The sequence below is a fragment of the Notamacropus eugenii genome, chromosome 5 (genome assembly GCF_028372415.1).
Source record: "Notamacropus eugenii isolate mMacEug1 chromosome 5, mMacEug1.pri_v2, whole genome shotgun sequence".
NCBI classification, from domain to species: Eukaryota; Metazoa; Chordata; class Mammalia; order Diprotodontia; family Macropodidae; genus Notamacropus; species Notamacropus eugenii.
Window position 1 is genome coordinate 308,185,836 of NC_092876.1, and position 17,083 is coordinate 308,202,918.

Consider the following 17,083-nt stretch of genomic DNA (forward strand, 5'->3'; position numbering starts at 1 on the left):
CATTTTGACTCCAGACAAGTACATCCACCAAATGCAGCTGTTTGGATTCCCTGTTTCAAAAGCTACTAGATCTGAATGAATCTTGGTTTGACAAGTATCCTATACAACTGGACATGACTCTGAGCTTACTGGAGTGGAGTTCAATTGACTGCCTCTCAACCATCCTTTCTTCCCTTCCCCCTCTACCCCTGCCCCCAAGGGGAAGGAAGTTAGACCACTCTTTGATTCAAATAATTTTTATCTGTTCAAACGCAAATATTAATCCAATTTAGTCTATCAGTAGGATTAAAATATTTTAATATATTCTGATGACTCGGAATCGATGTAGCAGTTATATTTGTCTCTGAGGTTTGGTGGGAATATCTGATTCATCCCTTTTCGGTCCATTCCACTCTCTGACATCAGAGATACCTTTTGCCCCAAAGTCAAACATTCATGGAAATATCAGCTCTGGGTGATTTCACAGAAATTCACAACCAACATATTATATAGGAAAATTGAACTGGGTTATTGTTGTTTCTTCACATTTGAAGGTTATTTATTTTTTTTAATGTTTACTTGCTCTCTCTTTATAAAAGGCATGCTATACACCAAGCTCTTGATCAGCAATAATTCTAACTGATACCGGGGAATTACTTTAATAGTGCTAAACATAAGTAATCATATACACACAGAGAGAGTCAGATAGACAGAAAGAGAAACAGAGACAGAGAGACTCTGCTTCTACCATCTTCTTTGGTACCATCAAGTTTTCTTTGGTCAGAAAATACAAAAATGAGGTTGACAGACCATATTCTGAATGAGGTGTATGTGCAAGAAGCAACATTTAATATTTATTCATCATATGGCACATGCTATTTAAATATGTTTGGAACCTTCTGTAACTAATTATGTATTTGCATATTCCATACAAAAGAAATTTTGTAGTAGAGGAAAAATTGTTGAGATTTTAGGCTCTTCTCTGTTTAGTCATCTACCTACTTCTGGAGTAGAAAGGTAATATTTTGACCAACCAGTGTTCATATCAGTGATTTCCTAGCTTTGCATGTCAATTTTTTTATATGATTAGGATGCATTTATTGATAAGGAGGACTTCATAACTTGAGACAAAGAGAATGAGGTGACTTCTTTCTGAAGGACACCTAAAACACTATCTAATATCAGTCTCTAAATTGCTATTAGTGTTTTCCATAATACATTCTTTGCTAGACAGATTCACAGCATTTGCTGAAAGAAAAACAAAATCTCTAGGGAAAACTCCCATAGGCTTCACTAACCCTTTTTCCCCTACAGATATTAGCATAGATTCCTAGACTCCTCTACCGGTATTGGGGATAAGACTGCCTTTGAACTTTTTTTTTAAAACGGCCATAATTCAGGTTACCACCTTTTCTTAGCTTTCTGGATCTGTTTGAGCAACTTCCAGCCAATTATTACCTCTGCTTCTGAGATAAGTTGCTGAGAGAACCACCCAGTGAATCTGGGTCTAGGTCTCAGCCTGAGATAGCTGACAGGAGAATGATGCTCTCCACCATAAGCCAGGCAGCATTCCCAGGGTGCTCCCTGCAATGGGATAAGTCTGTGCCCCTCAGATCCAACGATTCAATTCATCATTAATGATTTATTCACTCAAATAACCGTCACCTTTCCCAGATTGACATGTGGAGTTTTATTTATTAAACAGCAAACTCCATTTTTTAAAAGGATCAGGCTTGTTCTGGCTTCCTTCTCCCCATTAAAGTTTCTCAGAAATTCTCCTCTCTCACTCCCCTTCTCCCCCCTATCCCACCAAAATAAATAAGTAACAGATGAGGTGCTCACACAATTGAATCAGCTTCTACTTTCATTCCCCTGAACTAGTCTCTGAAAAGGTCAGAGAGGAGGCTTCAGTTAAGTTTAGAAAAACTGACAATTGGATTAGTATAATTTTATGTTCATTTTGATGCAAAAGATGTTAAACCAAATAATCCATGAGATTTGGGTGTTGTTTTTCTCCCCAACCTTTCTATAGGCCTTATCTGGTTTATTCTGGGGTCTGAAAAGCTGATAGTGTCTGATCAGGAGATAGTCAAGTCAACAAGCATTTATTAAACACTAGTGCTGGTAATACAAATACAAGCAGAAAGAAGGATAACTAGTTTACCATCCTAATGTGCTTTAAATTCCTCTGGTCCCCACAAGGAGGCTGGAGATTTATATACGTGGTCCCCAGGAAGGAGAGGCATAGCAATTTCTCTAGGGTCTCCAAGTACATAGTACTCAAAAGGGAGGAAAGCTTTCTTTTACTTATGTTCAAATACTTCATTAGAAGGAGCCCCTATGTTACTGTCAACAAAGACTGAGAAAAGAATCAAATACCTAGAGGAGCAAGGGTCACATTTCATCCAGATGTGTTCTCTGGGGGTCCTCCCCCAACACTGACACAGCAGGACACCAGAGGATTGACTCTCCCTGGATTATGGTGGAGTGCATATGGGGTGACTCAATCTCCCTTGTTCTTAAAGGGGCACTTGAAGTCACTCTTCTGATCAGGACACTCACAAGCTTCCTTAGCATTCTGGGCCTTTGGAAATGACTTCCTGACCAATAGTCTCCAAGTTGTGCCATGCCTGTCATCAAACACAAGGAGACTAGAAAGCACGATCCAAGGTCATTGCAGAGGACTTGGCTCTTCGAAAGTTTATATATAGTTAGTGAGGACTGATTTCTTGTTCTTTAAGGGGGATTGTGAATGTTTCAGCACCAGAAATTGTTTGGGAGAAAGGTGGAAGAGACTTGTTTAACTCAAATCAACCACTTCTCATTTAACAGAATTGAAATATTTCCCCTTTTTCTTCTCCCAAAATAGTTTGCATGTGTAAATATGGCCAAAGAGAAGACCAGAATATAAGAATTTCAGGAATGTAAAATTCAAGGAATGGGCCAATGTCAATTAATTTTTTATATGTCCTTAACATCATACAATTAAATACAAAAGGACCCAAGTTATGATGGTTTAAAATTCTTCCCGAATTCAGACAGAGAGATACTATGTGTGTACTGTAGAGGATATCCTTATCATAATGCTAGAGAATATTGCATAGAAGTGATCTCCAAGAAAGGAACAAATGAAAATATGTTGGCACACAACAGGTTCTGCTACTCAATCCAATGAATGAGACTCCCCAAAATGTAGTGAATCACAGTGTCAGACACTAAAATAGGCATGGGCTCCCAGATAGGGTGTTTCTGAAAGCTACCTTGAAAGGTGAAAGGGTTGTTCCATGCAATCAAATCTCTAAACATTGAGCAAGGATCAGGAAAAAAAAATTGCATGGAATCCAAAGGAAGGTTCAGGTAGAAATTAGCACAATACCCAAAACAATGAGGAAGCTTCCTAAGGAAAACTGAACACAATCCCCCAGCTTTTTGCAAGCCTGTTGTTCCACAAGTTACTTTACCTAAACAAATTCTACCTGGAAAGAGGAGGGAAACAATATTCTTTTTTTTTTTTCTGACGCTTTTGAAATAATAAACTAAGGTAAATGCACCTAAACCTGATTTCATTTTCTATTTCACAGATCAGAGGCACAATTGAGTCAACCAACTGAAAATGATCCCAAAGGAGTTGCCGCAAACGCTAGAGAAGGTAAGGGACTAGCTCAGGTTAGAATGCATCTACATAACACCAAACACCCAAGCTAAGCCTGAAAGAATTCAGCCAACTTATGTGGACATTTCTTTGCTCTACACAACTCAATATCTAAATACTTGGGAATATCTACTGCAGTCCAAAAACATAGTATAGTGGTATCAAATAGGTGTTGAATAAAGGCTATAACTAGATTGATGAAAAAAATAAACACATCTGAATATGTGTCTAAATCTTTTATGTTACATTTTTCAACCAGGTATTCAGAATTGTGGAGACACTACCTCTGTGCAGTCTACATACTCTGCTGAGACCACGGTTATGAGATTAGTTTGATCTTTTTGTTTCCATCCCAGAGATCACTTTCTCATTCAAAACAAAAAAAAGTGTGGCTACGAATACATACATACACACACACACACACACACACAAACACACGCTGTCCAGATCTGAGAAGAAAATTGAATGTTCGTGGAACCTTCAACCTTTGCTCCTCTCATCTAATTTTGCAGGCCATTAATCCAGAATGTGCATTAGTGCATTTTGGTATTTGTTTTCACATTAAAATGACTGAGTAATTAATAAAAGTTGGCAACTGTTCATGCATAGCAGTGGGGCTTTCTCCTCTCTTTCTCCATTTAACATGTTATATTTTTACATGTATATAATGTTGCAATCCACTCATTATACTACTATCAGCTTAGAGCTCTCAACAGATACTCTGGAATGTGTTGGATAATTTCAGTGCCGAAGAGCCTATGCTCTGTATATTCCTTCCTTTCTAATGGGGACATGTGAGAAATTATTATGATCTATCAAAGAACATTTCATGAATGGATCTGATTTCTTTGCAAGTAATATCCAAGTCACTAGCTTCACAATAAGGAAAATTTCATCATTTTCAACTCGGTCTTTGTTTACACCTAAGGGCATTCCCATACACACTCCCCTCCCCCAGATTTCTTCTAAAGAAAATAACCCACTCCCTACCTCCAAAAAAGCATCATTCTCACTCTCCCTACAGATTGCATATGGGTTTCCCCTCCTGTAGCCCTAGGAGCTACAAGGAGCTTCTGGGTTGGGATGGCAAGAATGTGGGGAAGCTTTCGTTTGGGGAGTTAATAATACAGTGTCACAAAGGAATTTAAGCCTGAACTCTGGAAATTCTCCTTCTGAGAACTTAGTCTTTCTTTCTCAGACCTTTCTGCTGTTTCAAAAAATAAAAACCTTCTGTCATTTTTCTCCTGAAGGCAATTTCAAATCCCTCCAACTGTATTTTGTGAAAGGAACAAAGTTCCACTGAATAGGGAAGAAGAAGGATACTAAGGTTATTGCTTTTCTTTTATCTTAAAGTTTAAAAGGATGTGACCATTTAAGAACAGTCCCAGCCTTTGTAAATGGTGCTGCTATGTCCTCAGCTTTCAATGCTGTGTTTTAACTGGGAAAGACTCACTCCCCACTAACCTACTTTTTACCCCCAATACAATGAAGATCTCTCCATATTCAATTCAGAAAGCTCATTGTGAGGAAGGTAGAGTGGAAATAGGGGCTCCTGTAAGGAAGAATCAGGAATGTCAACAGACAGCAAGCAATTCCCCTCAGGACCTCTAGAGGAAGTATTAGAAGGGTGGGGCAACCTGAAATGATGGGGGAGGCAAGAGTAGAGGCCAGCCTCAGGATATAGCATGTATGGTGTCCAAAGAGTTCAAACAATAATTCAGATCACAGACACCAGTTCCGGAGAGGAGTTTGGCCTGGGGTTCCCCTTTCTTCTCATCTTCCCCAATCCCACAGCAAGGGGCCTACTGTTTTCCATAAAGCAGTCCAACTATCAGAACCCACCTGACCAGATCCCTTCCACCACTTTCTCTCCCTGAGCCTGTTAGCCCAACCTGAGCACACTGTCCAAAAGAGTTTCCTATGACTTTGCCTATAGATCTTCAGAATGTCAGACACTTTTCCCCTGGTTTCTCACAGCCAAATGAGCTGGTAAACACTGAGTGGGATGGAGGTCCCAGACAAGGAACTGATTGCTCTTTTCCCTGTCTCTGCCTTTTGCAGAAATAAATGAAGCATCCATAATCTTTACCAAAGAGCTTTCATGCTTCATTCTTTGGAACTGTTGGAGGTTAGGAGGAAGGAAGGAAGGAAAGGAGGAAGGAAGGAAGGAAGGAAGGAAGGAAGGAAGGAAGGAAGGAAGGAAGGAAGGGAGGGAGGGAGGGAGGGAGGGAGGAAGGAAGGAAGGAAGGAAGGAAGGAAAAAAGGAAAGAAGGAAGGGTGGAGGGAAGACCACACACTTTGTGTGTGTATGTGTGTTTAATCAATCACAAAAGTAAAAGGGTCTTAAACAGAGAAGAGATCCCTAAACCTAAAGCCTAGGAAAGAGGATTCCTTGATCTCTGCTAGCAGCCTAATGATAAAGAGCTTGGAAATCTGTTGTCCAGAATTAAATTTGAAGTGTTTCCCCACAGTTAAGAGGGGGAAGAGTACCCCCAAAGAGGCAATGGCCTCGTACAAAGTCCCTCAATTCAGTCGTGGGTTTGGGGCTTGTCGCTTGTTTCCCACCTGTTTCTTTTACCTCCCCCCTGCATCAGATGCCATCTTTACCTAAAAATAGGCTTGCCACAGATTCCAGCACGACTTGTTGGATTGGGGTTATTGAGTGACTGGGGAGTCAATTCGGGACTGAAAGGGAGAAGCAGCGTTCGGTCTCATTTTCTGCGCGCAAGCACGCACACCAGACGCACGCGCTGCCCTTGTGGGCCCTTGCGCTCTCTAACTGAAATATCTCTGTTCAACTCAAAAAGAAAATAAAGGTGGGAGTGGAGGGAAGACTTTCAAAGAGAAGAGCGAGAAAGTGGTTGGAATGCAAGGATAGGTAGAGAATGCCGGGCTGCCACCTGCCCCTGCTGCAGCGCACTTCAGCAAGTTTTCTCGGCAGCGTTCCGCTGCTCCAGTCACTGCTCTCTGCCAGTCAGGTCCGGAGCCACCACTTCTCTGTTTGAGGTCGTAATATTTGGAAGGGAGACGGAGAAGAGTCCGGGCGGGGGTGAGGTTGGGGGTGGGGACGGAGAACTGGTGGGTAACTTCTCCAGCTCAAAAACACCCAAAATTTACTTTAGCTCAACGTTCACTTTTGGAGAGTGAGTTAGTATGTCCCAGAATCCACTTAAACTGGAGGCTTTCTTAGAAAACATTTTCCACACATACCCAGGGAGCCTGGACTCTCTCTCGCCCTCCTCTTTCAAGGATAACCTTGCCAAATCATCATCTTGCAAAACCTTACCAAATCAACATCTCGAACCCTCAGGGAATGGGTTGGCCTAGCAGAGAAATTTTTGGAAAAATAGAAAAGATCCTGGAAGGGACCCGAGCTAGGCGTTGATCATCCTAAAATAAGGACCTAGTGTTTTTACACTAAACCCTAAGATAAACTTTGGCCCCAAACTCCCCATCTCTTTCCGATTCCTATTTTCGATGCTCTGACCAGTTGTCCTGTATTCCCCACGTCTGGGAACTGGAGAGCAAAGTACAAGTCCAACTATCCGTATTTTGAGGGAGGGGCTGGACCAAAGACTGATCTCAACAGCAGACTAACCGCACACAAAGTTAGGCCGCTCTATCTCCCCTACAGGGCCCCCAGTTGCCTAAGGATGTGGAGAAAAGCTAACCGCAAGGAAAGGACAGGCATGGCCAAGAAGGATGCCGAGGGTGGGGTGCATTGAAATTGACATTGCAAGTACAAAAGAAATGAATGTAAAGAATACACCCCAGCGGGGAGCAAAGGCGCCTAACAAGTGAGGTTGCCAAATCCCTCTAGGAAAGAAAGGGGTGGAAATTGAAAAAGCCACTTTTCCTGCCTTGTTCGTGGTCGGTATATTGTAGGAGAGAGAAATAAGGGGGTAAAGATCACAGGGTTATAGAGGAACCTACTTCCACTTTCCTTGTGGCAAAAAAGGAAGTACCGCAGAGAAAGGATTTCGGAAGACGCTCACCTGGGTCCTGGAAAGATCAGTACAGGCCCCTCAAAGCCTGATTGCCCGGAGTTATTCCCCCGGAAGAGGGAATTGTGTTAGATCGTCTCCCTCCAAAGACCCTGGGCTTTGCCTCCGTCAAGTCCGTGGGGGATGACGGGTCCGAACAGAAGAAAGACTTTCTCAACTCAGGGTTCGGACTCTCTCTCTCTCTCTCTCTCTCTCTCTCTCTCTCTCTCTCTCTCTCTCTCTCTCTCTCTCTCTCTCTCTCTCTCTCTCTCCCTCTCTCTCTCTCTCTCTAAGTTGAAGAAACACAAATAAAGCTTGAACCCAGCAGCTCTAAAGGCTCCCCCTCTCCGCTCCCCCTTTCTCCTCCTCCTCCCCCCCCCCCCCAGGCCTCTTCCCCAGGAGGTTTTGACCCCCAAGCTGGTCTGTCTCAGATCCTCAATTGGCTTGGGAAAGATTGGAAAGTAGCCTGCGTTTCCAGGCGGCGCTGAAAGTGAGAGTGGGATGGGATGCCCTGCCAGAATTTCCTACTTTCTTGCCCCATCTGTCCTCGAAGCCCCCTAAATAGGCTGCCCCATTCCCCTGCTACTCCAAGACAAGATGAGTAACTCAAGCTGTAAAAGTTGCGAGGGAGGGGGAGGAATTGTGCCAAGTTCTGCCCACCATCAAGTTCAAGGGGCACCGCCGCACTCATTGAGCCTGAATAAGGTTCCTAACTATTGCTGAGCAGGCTGTTTTCTATTCATCTCTTTTTCTCTCCATGGAAAAACTAGGTAACTTTCTGATCAAACTTGGGTGCTGGGGGCGGGGAGAAACCCAGAAAACGATATAAAAAAAACAAAAAAGTAAGAGTTCGCCTCAGAGAATCAAATCGGCTTTGGAAAGACAGGGTTAGACACAGATGCGGCAAAGACACAGAGACACGACGATGAAGAGATGAGAGACAGAGGCACGGAGAAAAAGACAAATTCAGAGACTCTAGAGGGAGAGAGAAATGCTGCGGCAGAGAGAGAAATGAAGAGGGAGACAGGAAGCATCCATGAGTCAGAGGCTGAGACAAAAAAAAGACAGAAAAAAGAAGTGAAAGCTGCAAAGACATATCCAAACAGATAAAAAGAGACTTCTAGAAGACACAGACCACACACCTGGATGCTGTTTTGGGGCCTGGAGCCTGCTAAACCGAGAGTCCTGCTGGGACTCCAAAGTCCATGGGATCCTTCAGCCCTGGGAAAAGCAGTAAAGGCAAATGAGTGAGGAAGGGAGAGAGTTTTTTTTTTTTTTCCGAAGAGTAAGGAGAAGGAAGGTCAACATTGTCACCATCCCTCTCTCAGTGGTTTAGACAAAGATTCGCGTTTGAGATGTTAGTTTGAGTGAGGAAGATGGAGCATTTAGGGATGTCAACTTAGACCTATAACTAGAATTAGTGACCGAAGGAAACATCGAAGGAAAGGTATGCCTTTCTAGACTCTGGATGGTGTTTAATAGTCTCTTCGGCTGATCTATTTCTAGAGTCCAAAGGTAGCTAAATTTAAGTCAGAAGACAGAGGAGCACCTCTGCCAAAAAAGTTTCCGTTGGGAGGAAAAGGAGTAGAAAAGGACTGGCTCCTTTATGCTATGAACTTAGATATCTCGGGAGAGAAACAAGTACCCTTTTCCTGGGCTAGTGCTGAACCTGAAAGAGAATTCTCTAGAGGCTGATGCTGGCTCAGGGCTCAAAAGACTCAAGTCTCTTTAAAGACTAGGAGCAGATGCATGGTTTTCCCAATTCGTTAGCTCCAAGATCAACAACACCCAACCACATTGAATGGATGGTGGTAGGGTTTAGGGAAGATGTGTGGGAGCCCTTGCATGGGGGAGCCTTGCTTCAGTCTGAAGGAACATAAACTAAGAGGGAATGGTTCTGAGACAATGAAAATAGGACTAAGAGATTCTTGAAACAAACATCAGAGGAAAAGCTAAGAGGATATTCTGTCACCTCTGATCTTAATAGGACATGATACAAAATATTGTTGATCATATTAATATGTGGGGTGCCCCCCAAATTCCTAGTGAATTTTTAAGCTATTAAAGCTTCAATTAACCTTGAATATCTTCAAAGTGCACTAAGACTTGTGGGGATAGCCTACATTTTAAAATTAGGTTCCTCTGATACATAATTCACTTACATGGAGTTTTATCGGTTTACAAAGCTCTTTCCCCATTGTAATGCCCATTTGTCTCAAAGAAGAAAGATGACAACTCCTGGAGGTGAAATAACTCACTCAGGTTCACACTGATGGTATTATCCTAGGATGATACCCTGATTTTACAGATGAGGAACCTGAGGCCTAGAAAGGTTAAATGACACATACCAGATTACCGGACTAAAGTTCAAGCCAGAACTAGAGGCTTCTGATTCTAAATTCAAAGCACTTTCCATTTCACCATGCTACCTTTTTTGAAATATAAAATCTTTATAATTATAGGAACTACATTGACTATTAATGTTACAACAATTTCTAGTTGGAATAATAATTGCAACCGACACTTATGCAGATCTTCAATTTTCAGAACCCTTTACATCTATCTCATTTGATTCATAAAACAAATGAGTTGGTTTCAGTTTTACAAAAGAGGAAACTGAGGCTCAAAGTGATTAAATGACTTGCCTATGATCACATCACTAGTGTCAGAAACAGAATTCAAATCTAGGTCTCTCCTTACTCAATCCAGATATTTTTCACTTCACCATCCTCCCTTTCGAACAATTATCTGATATAAGGTATTAGTTTCTGAATTGTTCCCTAAAGATGAGTGCCACTTTCTTCTGGAGATAAGGAAAGAGAGAGTGAAGAGAGGAGAGAAGGAGAGAAAAGAAAAGGAGAAGGGAAGAGAAAAGACAAGAGGAGAGGAAAGAGGAGATGAGTCAGAGGAGAAGGAGAAAAAGATTGTGGTGAAAAGGCTGAAGAAGGTGAGGAGGGTGAATTCCCTGCATTTTGGATGTCTGTATTTCCTTGGCTTAATTCATAAATTGGAGAAGCTATGTGTTCTCAATATAGGTATTGGCAACGCTTCTAAAATGTGAAGGCAATTATGCCAGTACATTTAACTGCATACTTCCTTTTGTCCAAAAACCAAACTTCTGGTCTGTTGGCTAAGAATTTGGGGACCTGCTATTATGGCTCTGTCCAAGGAAGGAGTTCAGAGATTATCCTTGAAGATATTTTTATGTCTCTTCCCCATAGTAAGTACCCGTCTTAATCCAATTATCCAACCCAGGAATATATGTTCATTGTGGGTGTGTAATTATTATTGCTATGTTTACTGGCAGCCTAGGTCTGTCTCAGTGCAGTGAACAAGTGTGATAGTGGTAGTGTCCCAAACTAAAGCAGCAACCTAGATGTGCAGCCTGAGAAACATTCATCAAGCAAAGACCCCACTGCCTTGATGTCTGCTCTCTTTTATAACATTTATAGACGTGTACAGCAGACAGAATCCACATGGCATACAGTGGGAGAGGAGCAATTGGGATGAAGATTCCATTGGGTTTACAGGATCTAGGAAAAAGGGAGGTGATTTGCCGCTGCTGCCAAACCCTACCACTACTCAAATGAAAAGTTCCACAGATCTCAGAGGATGAGTCAGTGTCAAAGACAGATATTTGAAATCACCTGCATTTCAGCAAATGTGCTGTGCCAGTTTCCAAAGAAAATTTTTCAATTGTCCTCTTTTCACAAACACATGGGCATACACACAACACACAAAGAAGAGAAAGAGTGAGGAAGAGTTCTTGTACAAATTTTTGAAATACACATAATAAGCTTTCCCCATGAATATCTCATGTGCCTGACTGGTAGCAAGAGATTTTTCAAGTCTTAAGGACTGGTGTGACCACTGACAAAATTTCTGAGAAAAGTTGACATCTCAAGTAATCTGTTGGACGGTGTTTTTTGGTGGTGTTGTTCTCATATGTGAGTAGGGTATATCACTTAACTAAAACTACCAAGCAAACTCCAGCACCAGCATCAGCTGTAGGAAACCTCCAAAGCTTAGGGTCCAGATCCAAAAAATTCCTTACTAGCGATCAGTAACTAGTCTGTTCTCTTCTGACTCTGTTCAAGATTTCTGGCCAGGAAAGAGAAAGAGGTGCTGATGGAGAGTGCATATGCTTTGATGAGGCTGGAAAATCTGTGTGGTGTAGTGTGTGTGTGTGTGTGTGTGTGTGTGTGTGTGTGTGTGTGTGTGTGCATGCGTACTCGTGTGTGCTACAGTGCTTCCCTCTCCCCTCTCAAGCAATGCATATGACCAACTACTGCTGGGGTTTCTTGCACTGGCTGGCATTCTCTGTATGTACAAAGAGACACACTGGCCCCTGGGGCCTCTCCAGAGAAAGCACTTGTTTTCCTGGCCAGTTCCCAGGCTGCTGTGCCTTCAGCTCTTCCTGACCTAAGTGAGGCCCAACTTCCAGCTTGAGGGAGATGAAGACCCAAGAAGAAGGCAACCTAAAATGCACTCTGGCCCTTAGACCGCTGTGCTCCCAGGATTTCATTGTCTGAACTCTCCTGGCTCCCAATTCTGTCCCAACTTCCCCAGGGATAATCTTTTCTTTCCTAATATTTCTTCATGCAGCATTTGAGTTCTAGCCTTGATAAACCCAAGCAGTATGGGGACTGAGTTGTGAAGATCCAGCTCCAGATAGGAATAGACGGGGCAGAACACAATGGTCTTTCTTCAAAAAACAAATTCCTCTTATTGTGAACATATAATAGATTCTTCTTAAGTGTTAATGTGTTGGGTGTGTTCAGACTGTATTGTTGATACATATGTGCGTGTGTGTGTGTGCTCTGTGTGCAAGAATGAGTGATCATGTGTACATGTAGACAATATGTGCAAATATGTGGTCCTTATGAATTTAACATTTTTTTTTATTTTTGCATGTGTCTATGCACCTATATGGACATGTCGTATATATGTAAGTCAATGGTACTCAAAATTTGTTTTATGCTTGTGAGTAAATACATGTTACGTGTGCTGTGCATACCTGTGGTAGAAAAACTAACTCCTAAATCTCTTCATTTTGCCTTTTATGGGAAGGATTTTCACCCCTTTGCAGCTGCCTGAAGTCCAGACTTAAAATCCTCGAGTAACTTCCTTTCCCCAAACTCACAATTTAAACAGTAGCAAAATATGTAGTGTTCCTGACCCCAACTCCTCAACAGCAGTGAGGTGGTCTGGGGCCCAGAGGATGGGAGTAAGAGACAGAAAGTGTGTGTGTGTGTGTGTGTGTGTGTGTGTGTGTGTGTGTATGTGTGTGTGTGTATGTGTGTGTGTGTATGTGTGCTGGAACAAGGGGGCACGGAAAAGGGCAAAAGAGAAAAAGATCAAGGTTCTTTTCTTCTTTGATGATTAAGATCTCTGATGAGGAAAAACCCTCTATCTAATTCGAACCCAGTTCCTCATTTGAATTAGAGTTGCCCACCCTTCCAAAGACCTGGTCTGGAAAGATAGCTCCCTGCCCCAGGGGAGAGGTGAAAGAGTAAACCAAGATCAGAATTAGCCTTTGACCTCCATCCCATTCAGGGGGTGAGAAATAGCCTGTCACAGGAACCCGACAGCAGAGGAAGGAAGGTCTATGATTGAAAACCAAAACTCACAGACAGAAATAAGAGAGAGATGGAGAGATAGTCTCTGACAGAGAAATGGGAGTGAAGGCAAACAAAACAGATAATGAGACTGAAAAATAGTTTGACTGTGTTCTCCTCTCTTTTTCTCTCTCTTACCTTAGGGATCACCTTCTCATACCCTCTTACTAATTGTTATGCATCTGATTGTCCCATCACTACTCAGACCTCTGGCTATTGTTCCCTGACTGGAGAAGAGAAGAATTGGGGTGTGGAGGGAAGATGGGGTGAGTTTCCTGCTTTGGAAACATCTTCAGAGTCATAGCCACTGGTTGGAAAAGCAAACTATTGCTTTTGTGGTCACTGGAAGAAAGAGCCAAAGGCTTACTCTTGATCTTCTTGCTAGGCAAGAATTAGTCTGTTTGGGGTCTGTGCTAGGCTGTACTTGGGAGAACTGGACAGAAATCCCTCTTCCCTACACACACACACTATTCCAGCATCCTCCAGGGAAAAAAAAGGTTGAGTTTCCACTCGAAAACAGAGACCTTTGCCTACAAAGGAACCTTGGATCAATACTGTTTGGACTTAGATAGCAGTCTATTTCCTCCTGGACAGAGAGAGATTTAAGTTTATGGTTCAATTCATCTTTAAAAGAAAAAGAAAATGAGGGAAATTTTGATGGTGCTTTCTGATATTTATTTCAGTGCAGCCTCAGACTTTAATTCATATACAGTTTGCTAAGCCATCCTCATAAATCATAGAAATCAATTCCTTTTATGGTTATTATTACTTTTCCTAAAGGGGAAACAAGGAAGTAGTCTGATCAGTGAGGAAGGGTTCTAGGAGTGGGGACTGGAGTTGGGAGGAGAAAAAACAAGAAAATACTTCCAGGTCTCAGTTTCAAATTCAAAGCCAGTTTTCTGGAACAGAGGAAAGAGAGTCAGAAACTGGACACAGAGCCAGAGAAGACACATATAGTGAAAGCATCAGACAAAATCAAGAGACTTTTGGATTCTGTTTTTGGTATCTGCCACTAGCCTGGTGTGTGAGCATAATCACATTTAGCCCTCAGTTTCATGATATGTGTAACAGGAAGAAAAATAATTTCTCAATCTATTTCTACAGTGGAAGTGGAAGGGTGAGAATAAACAAATGGATGGAAAAGCACTTAGGACAATAATATAAAATGTTGACGTGTTGAATTCATTTTGATTACACAATGAATGATTACTGCTCTCTCTTCTTTCCCTCCCTATCCCCATCTAGGTTGAGGATAGGAGGGTCTCCAGGGAAAGAGATACTGTCTACTCTACTCTGATCAAAGGGTGAAAAGGAATGGTTCTCTTGCCCGCAACACACATAAACACATACATACATAAATACATACATAAACACAAACCCCTTGCCTGAAACCTAGCCAAATCTAGTCTCTTCTTGCTGACAAACAGGCAGCAAGAATTTGGAACAGGAACCTAATGAGAGAAAGAAAAAAAGGAAGTAGCTCTGAAACAAATGACCTTCTCGAGTTTTCTCACATATAGGCTGATCATGTCGAAGGAAACTTTAACCTGAACAATTCTCCACTGATGCCACCCTTTGTCTTCTTTTTCCTTGAGTTATAGAATGAGAGGACTCAGTAAGATGGGAGTGGGAAACCTTTGTTTGTATAAGTTGTGCCTGACTCTTGTCCCCTTTTCTTAATTAAACTCTCTAAAATCAATCCTTATCTCCTCCCCCATCCCCCCCCCCCCCACACACACACATTATTCTGACTTCACCCAAGCTGAAGAAGAGGAATTCTATCTGAACCTTCCCCTGCCCCCAACTTATTATGATTATTTGTTGAATTGAATTAAACAATTTTATTCCTTGAGAGATTTATAGTAATGGGGTTGGATAAATCAGAAAGAAAAGCTCAATCTCCTTAAATCTGGAGGAACCTGGTCAGTCCACAGACTCTACTTCCCAACTGTAAACAAACAGTTAATACCAAACAAGTGCCAGTAAACCAGCATAAGTCGCCATTCCTGTGGAGGTGTCTCATCTGAACTATTACAGGATTTTTATCCTCCTCATTCCACCTCACCTCTAGATTGGAAAGGCTCAGATGGACGGTGAGAAGAGGAAGGATAAAGTAATTGACTGAAATAATGTTTGCAACTGATGTGGGAATTTCAATGTATCCTTCTCCCTCATTGCCTCTGAACCCAGATACTGGGGAATTGATGACATTTTTGGTTACTGAGATTCTGCAGGGCTGGTCCTCACCCAGGTTCAAAAGAGGAAATAATCTCAATCTAAATGGGAAGGAAGCAGAGGATTGGAAAGTAACCAGTCAACTTCAGTTGATGTTAATAATCACAGACTAGGGCAAAGTAATAATAAAATAAAATGAACCCAATGAAAGAAACCATTATGACCCAGTTTTACAACACACACACACACACACACACACACACACACACACCGTACACACACACCACTGAGGATGGAGTAGGTAAAGTAAGTAAAGAGCAGAGATTCATTTTATATTTTTGTTTTTTATATTCCCAGAGAAAATACAGGAGCGTCAAATAGACACAACCACTCACAGATGGAAGAAAACGGGAAACTATTCAGGTTTCTCCCTTCCTCTCCCATTCAAAAAAAAAAAAATCACTGAAGATATAAGCAACCTGATGTTCTTCCCTTGTTCCCTCTTCTGGAGGATTTGAGGAAAACTGGAAGAAGGGGCAATAGAGAGGACACACTGAGACCTGGTGTGTTCTGGCATGTCTCTCATCCCCGTAAGATGGGAATACTTATTATGGGTGTGGTTGTTTTTATTGTTTGGAGTCTTGCTATGTATTTTATTATTAAAAATATTATTATAGTAATGTTATAATAAACTTGCATCAGGGTCTCCTTAGATGGGGAAGTCTAGTAGACGCTGGCAACCTTAATAGTACTATCAGTACCATACGATCGTGGCTAACGAAGCCTTTGAGTCCAGTTCTCTTGAAGCGAGATAAGCGCGCTGGTCAGGAGGTTAGGCTGAAACTAGTAGTGGGCTCGTTCCCTTCCTCATACCCTAAGACACACACACACACACACACACACACACACACACACACACACACACACACACACACACACACACACACACGGTCCCCAGGCTGAATCGCTTTCTCGCAAACGAAAACTTGTGTGAATAAAAGCTGCAAAGTCTGCCGAGAGGGTAGAGGGAAAGGGGCAGAAAAGGACCATTCTTTACTAAGAGGCTGCTAAGCAACGGACTGCCGAGTAAAGATCATTTTCAGAAGGGATCCCCGTCGCACCCCACCCCCACCTCCTTGCAGGGAGACCCTCTTCCATCCTCTGGTTTAGAAGAAACACTTATTAAAGAGAGAAGGGGAATGAAGGCGCTGAGAGCACAGCTCCCGGATCGGGTCCACGTGCCAGTCTGGGCAAAGCCCCTATCAGCCCAACAGTAGGCACTCCTCCAGAAGAAAAAGTGCTGTTGTTGGCATTCCCTCTCCTCCTTCCATTCCTGCTTTTTTTGCGCCTTCTCTCCAATGATGGGCATTTGTTTCCCGATGAGATCTGAGATCTCTCGAATTTCGTGGTCCCGAGACGAAGGTCCCATTTCTCTAGAAACTGCTTTGGCCTAGAATCGCCCTGTGGAGTAGATAACTGGTTTCCCATTTGCCGCCCACCCCATGCCTACTCCCCTAGTATGGGAAGATAGGGAAACTAGGGAGTGAATGCTGCTCAGGTCCCATTCTGCCAGACATCCATCCTTTCCAGAAATCCCAGTCCGGCTCTAATGGTCAGCCAGATGAAACCAACCAGCCCAAGCCCGAGTCCGGCGGGCGGACGAAGACCCAAAAGAG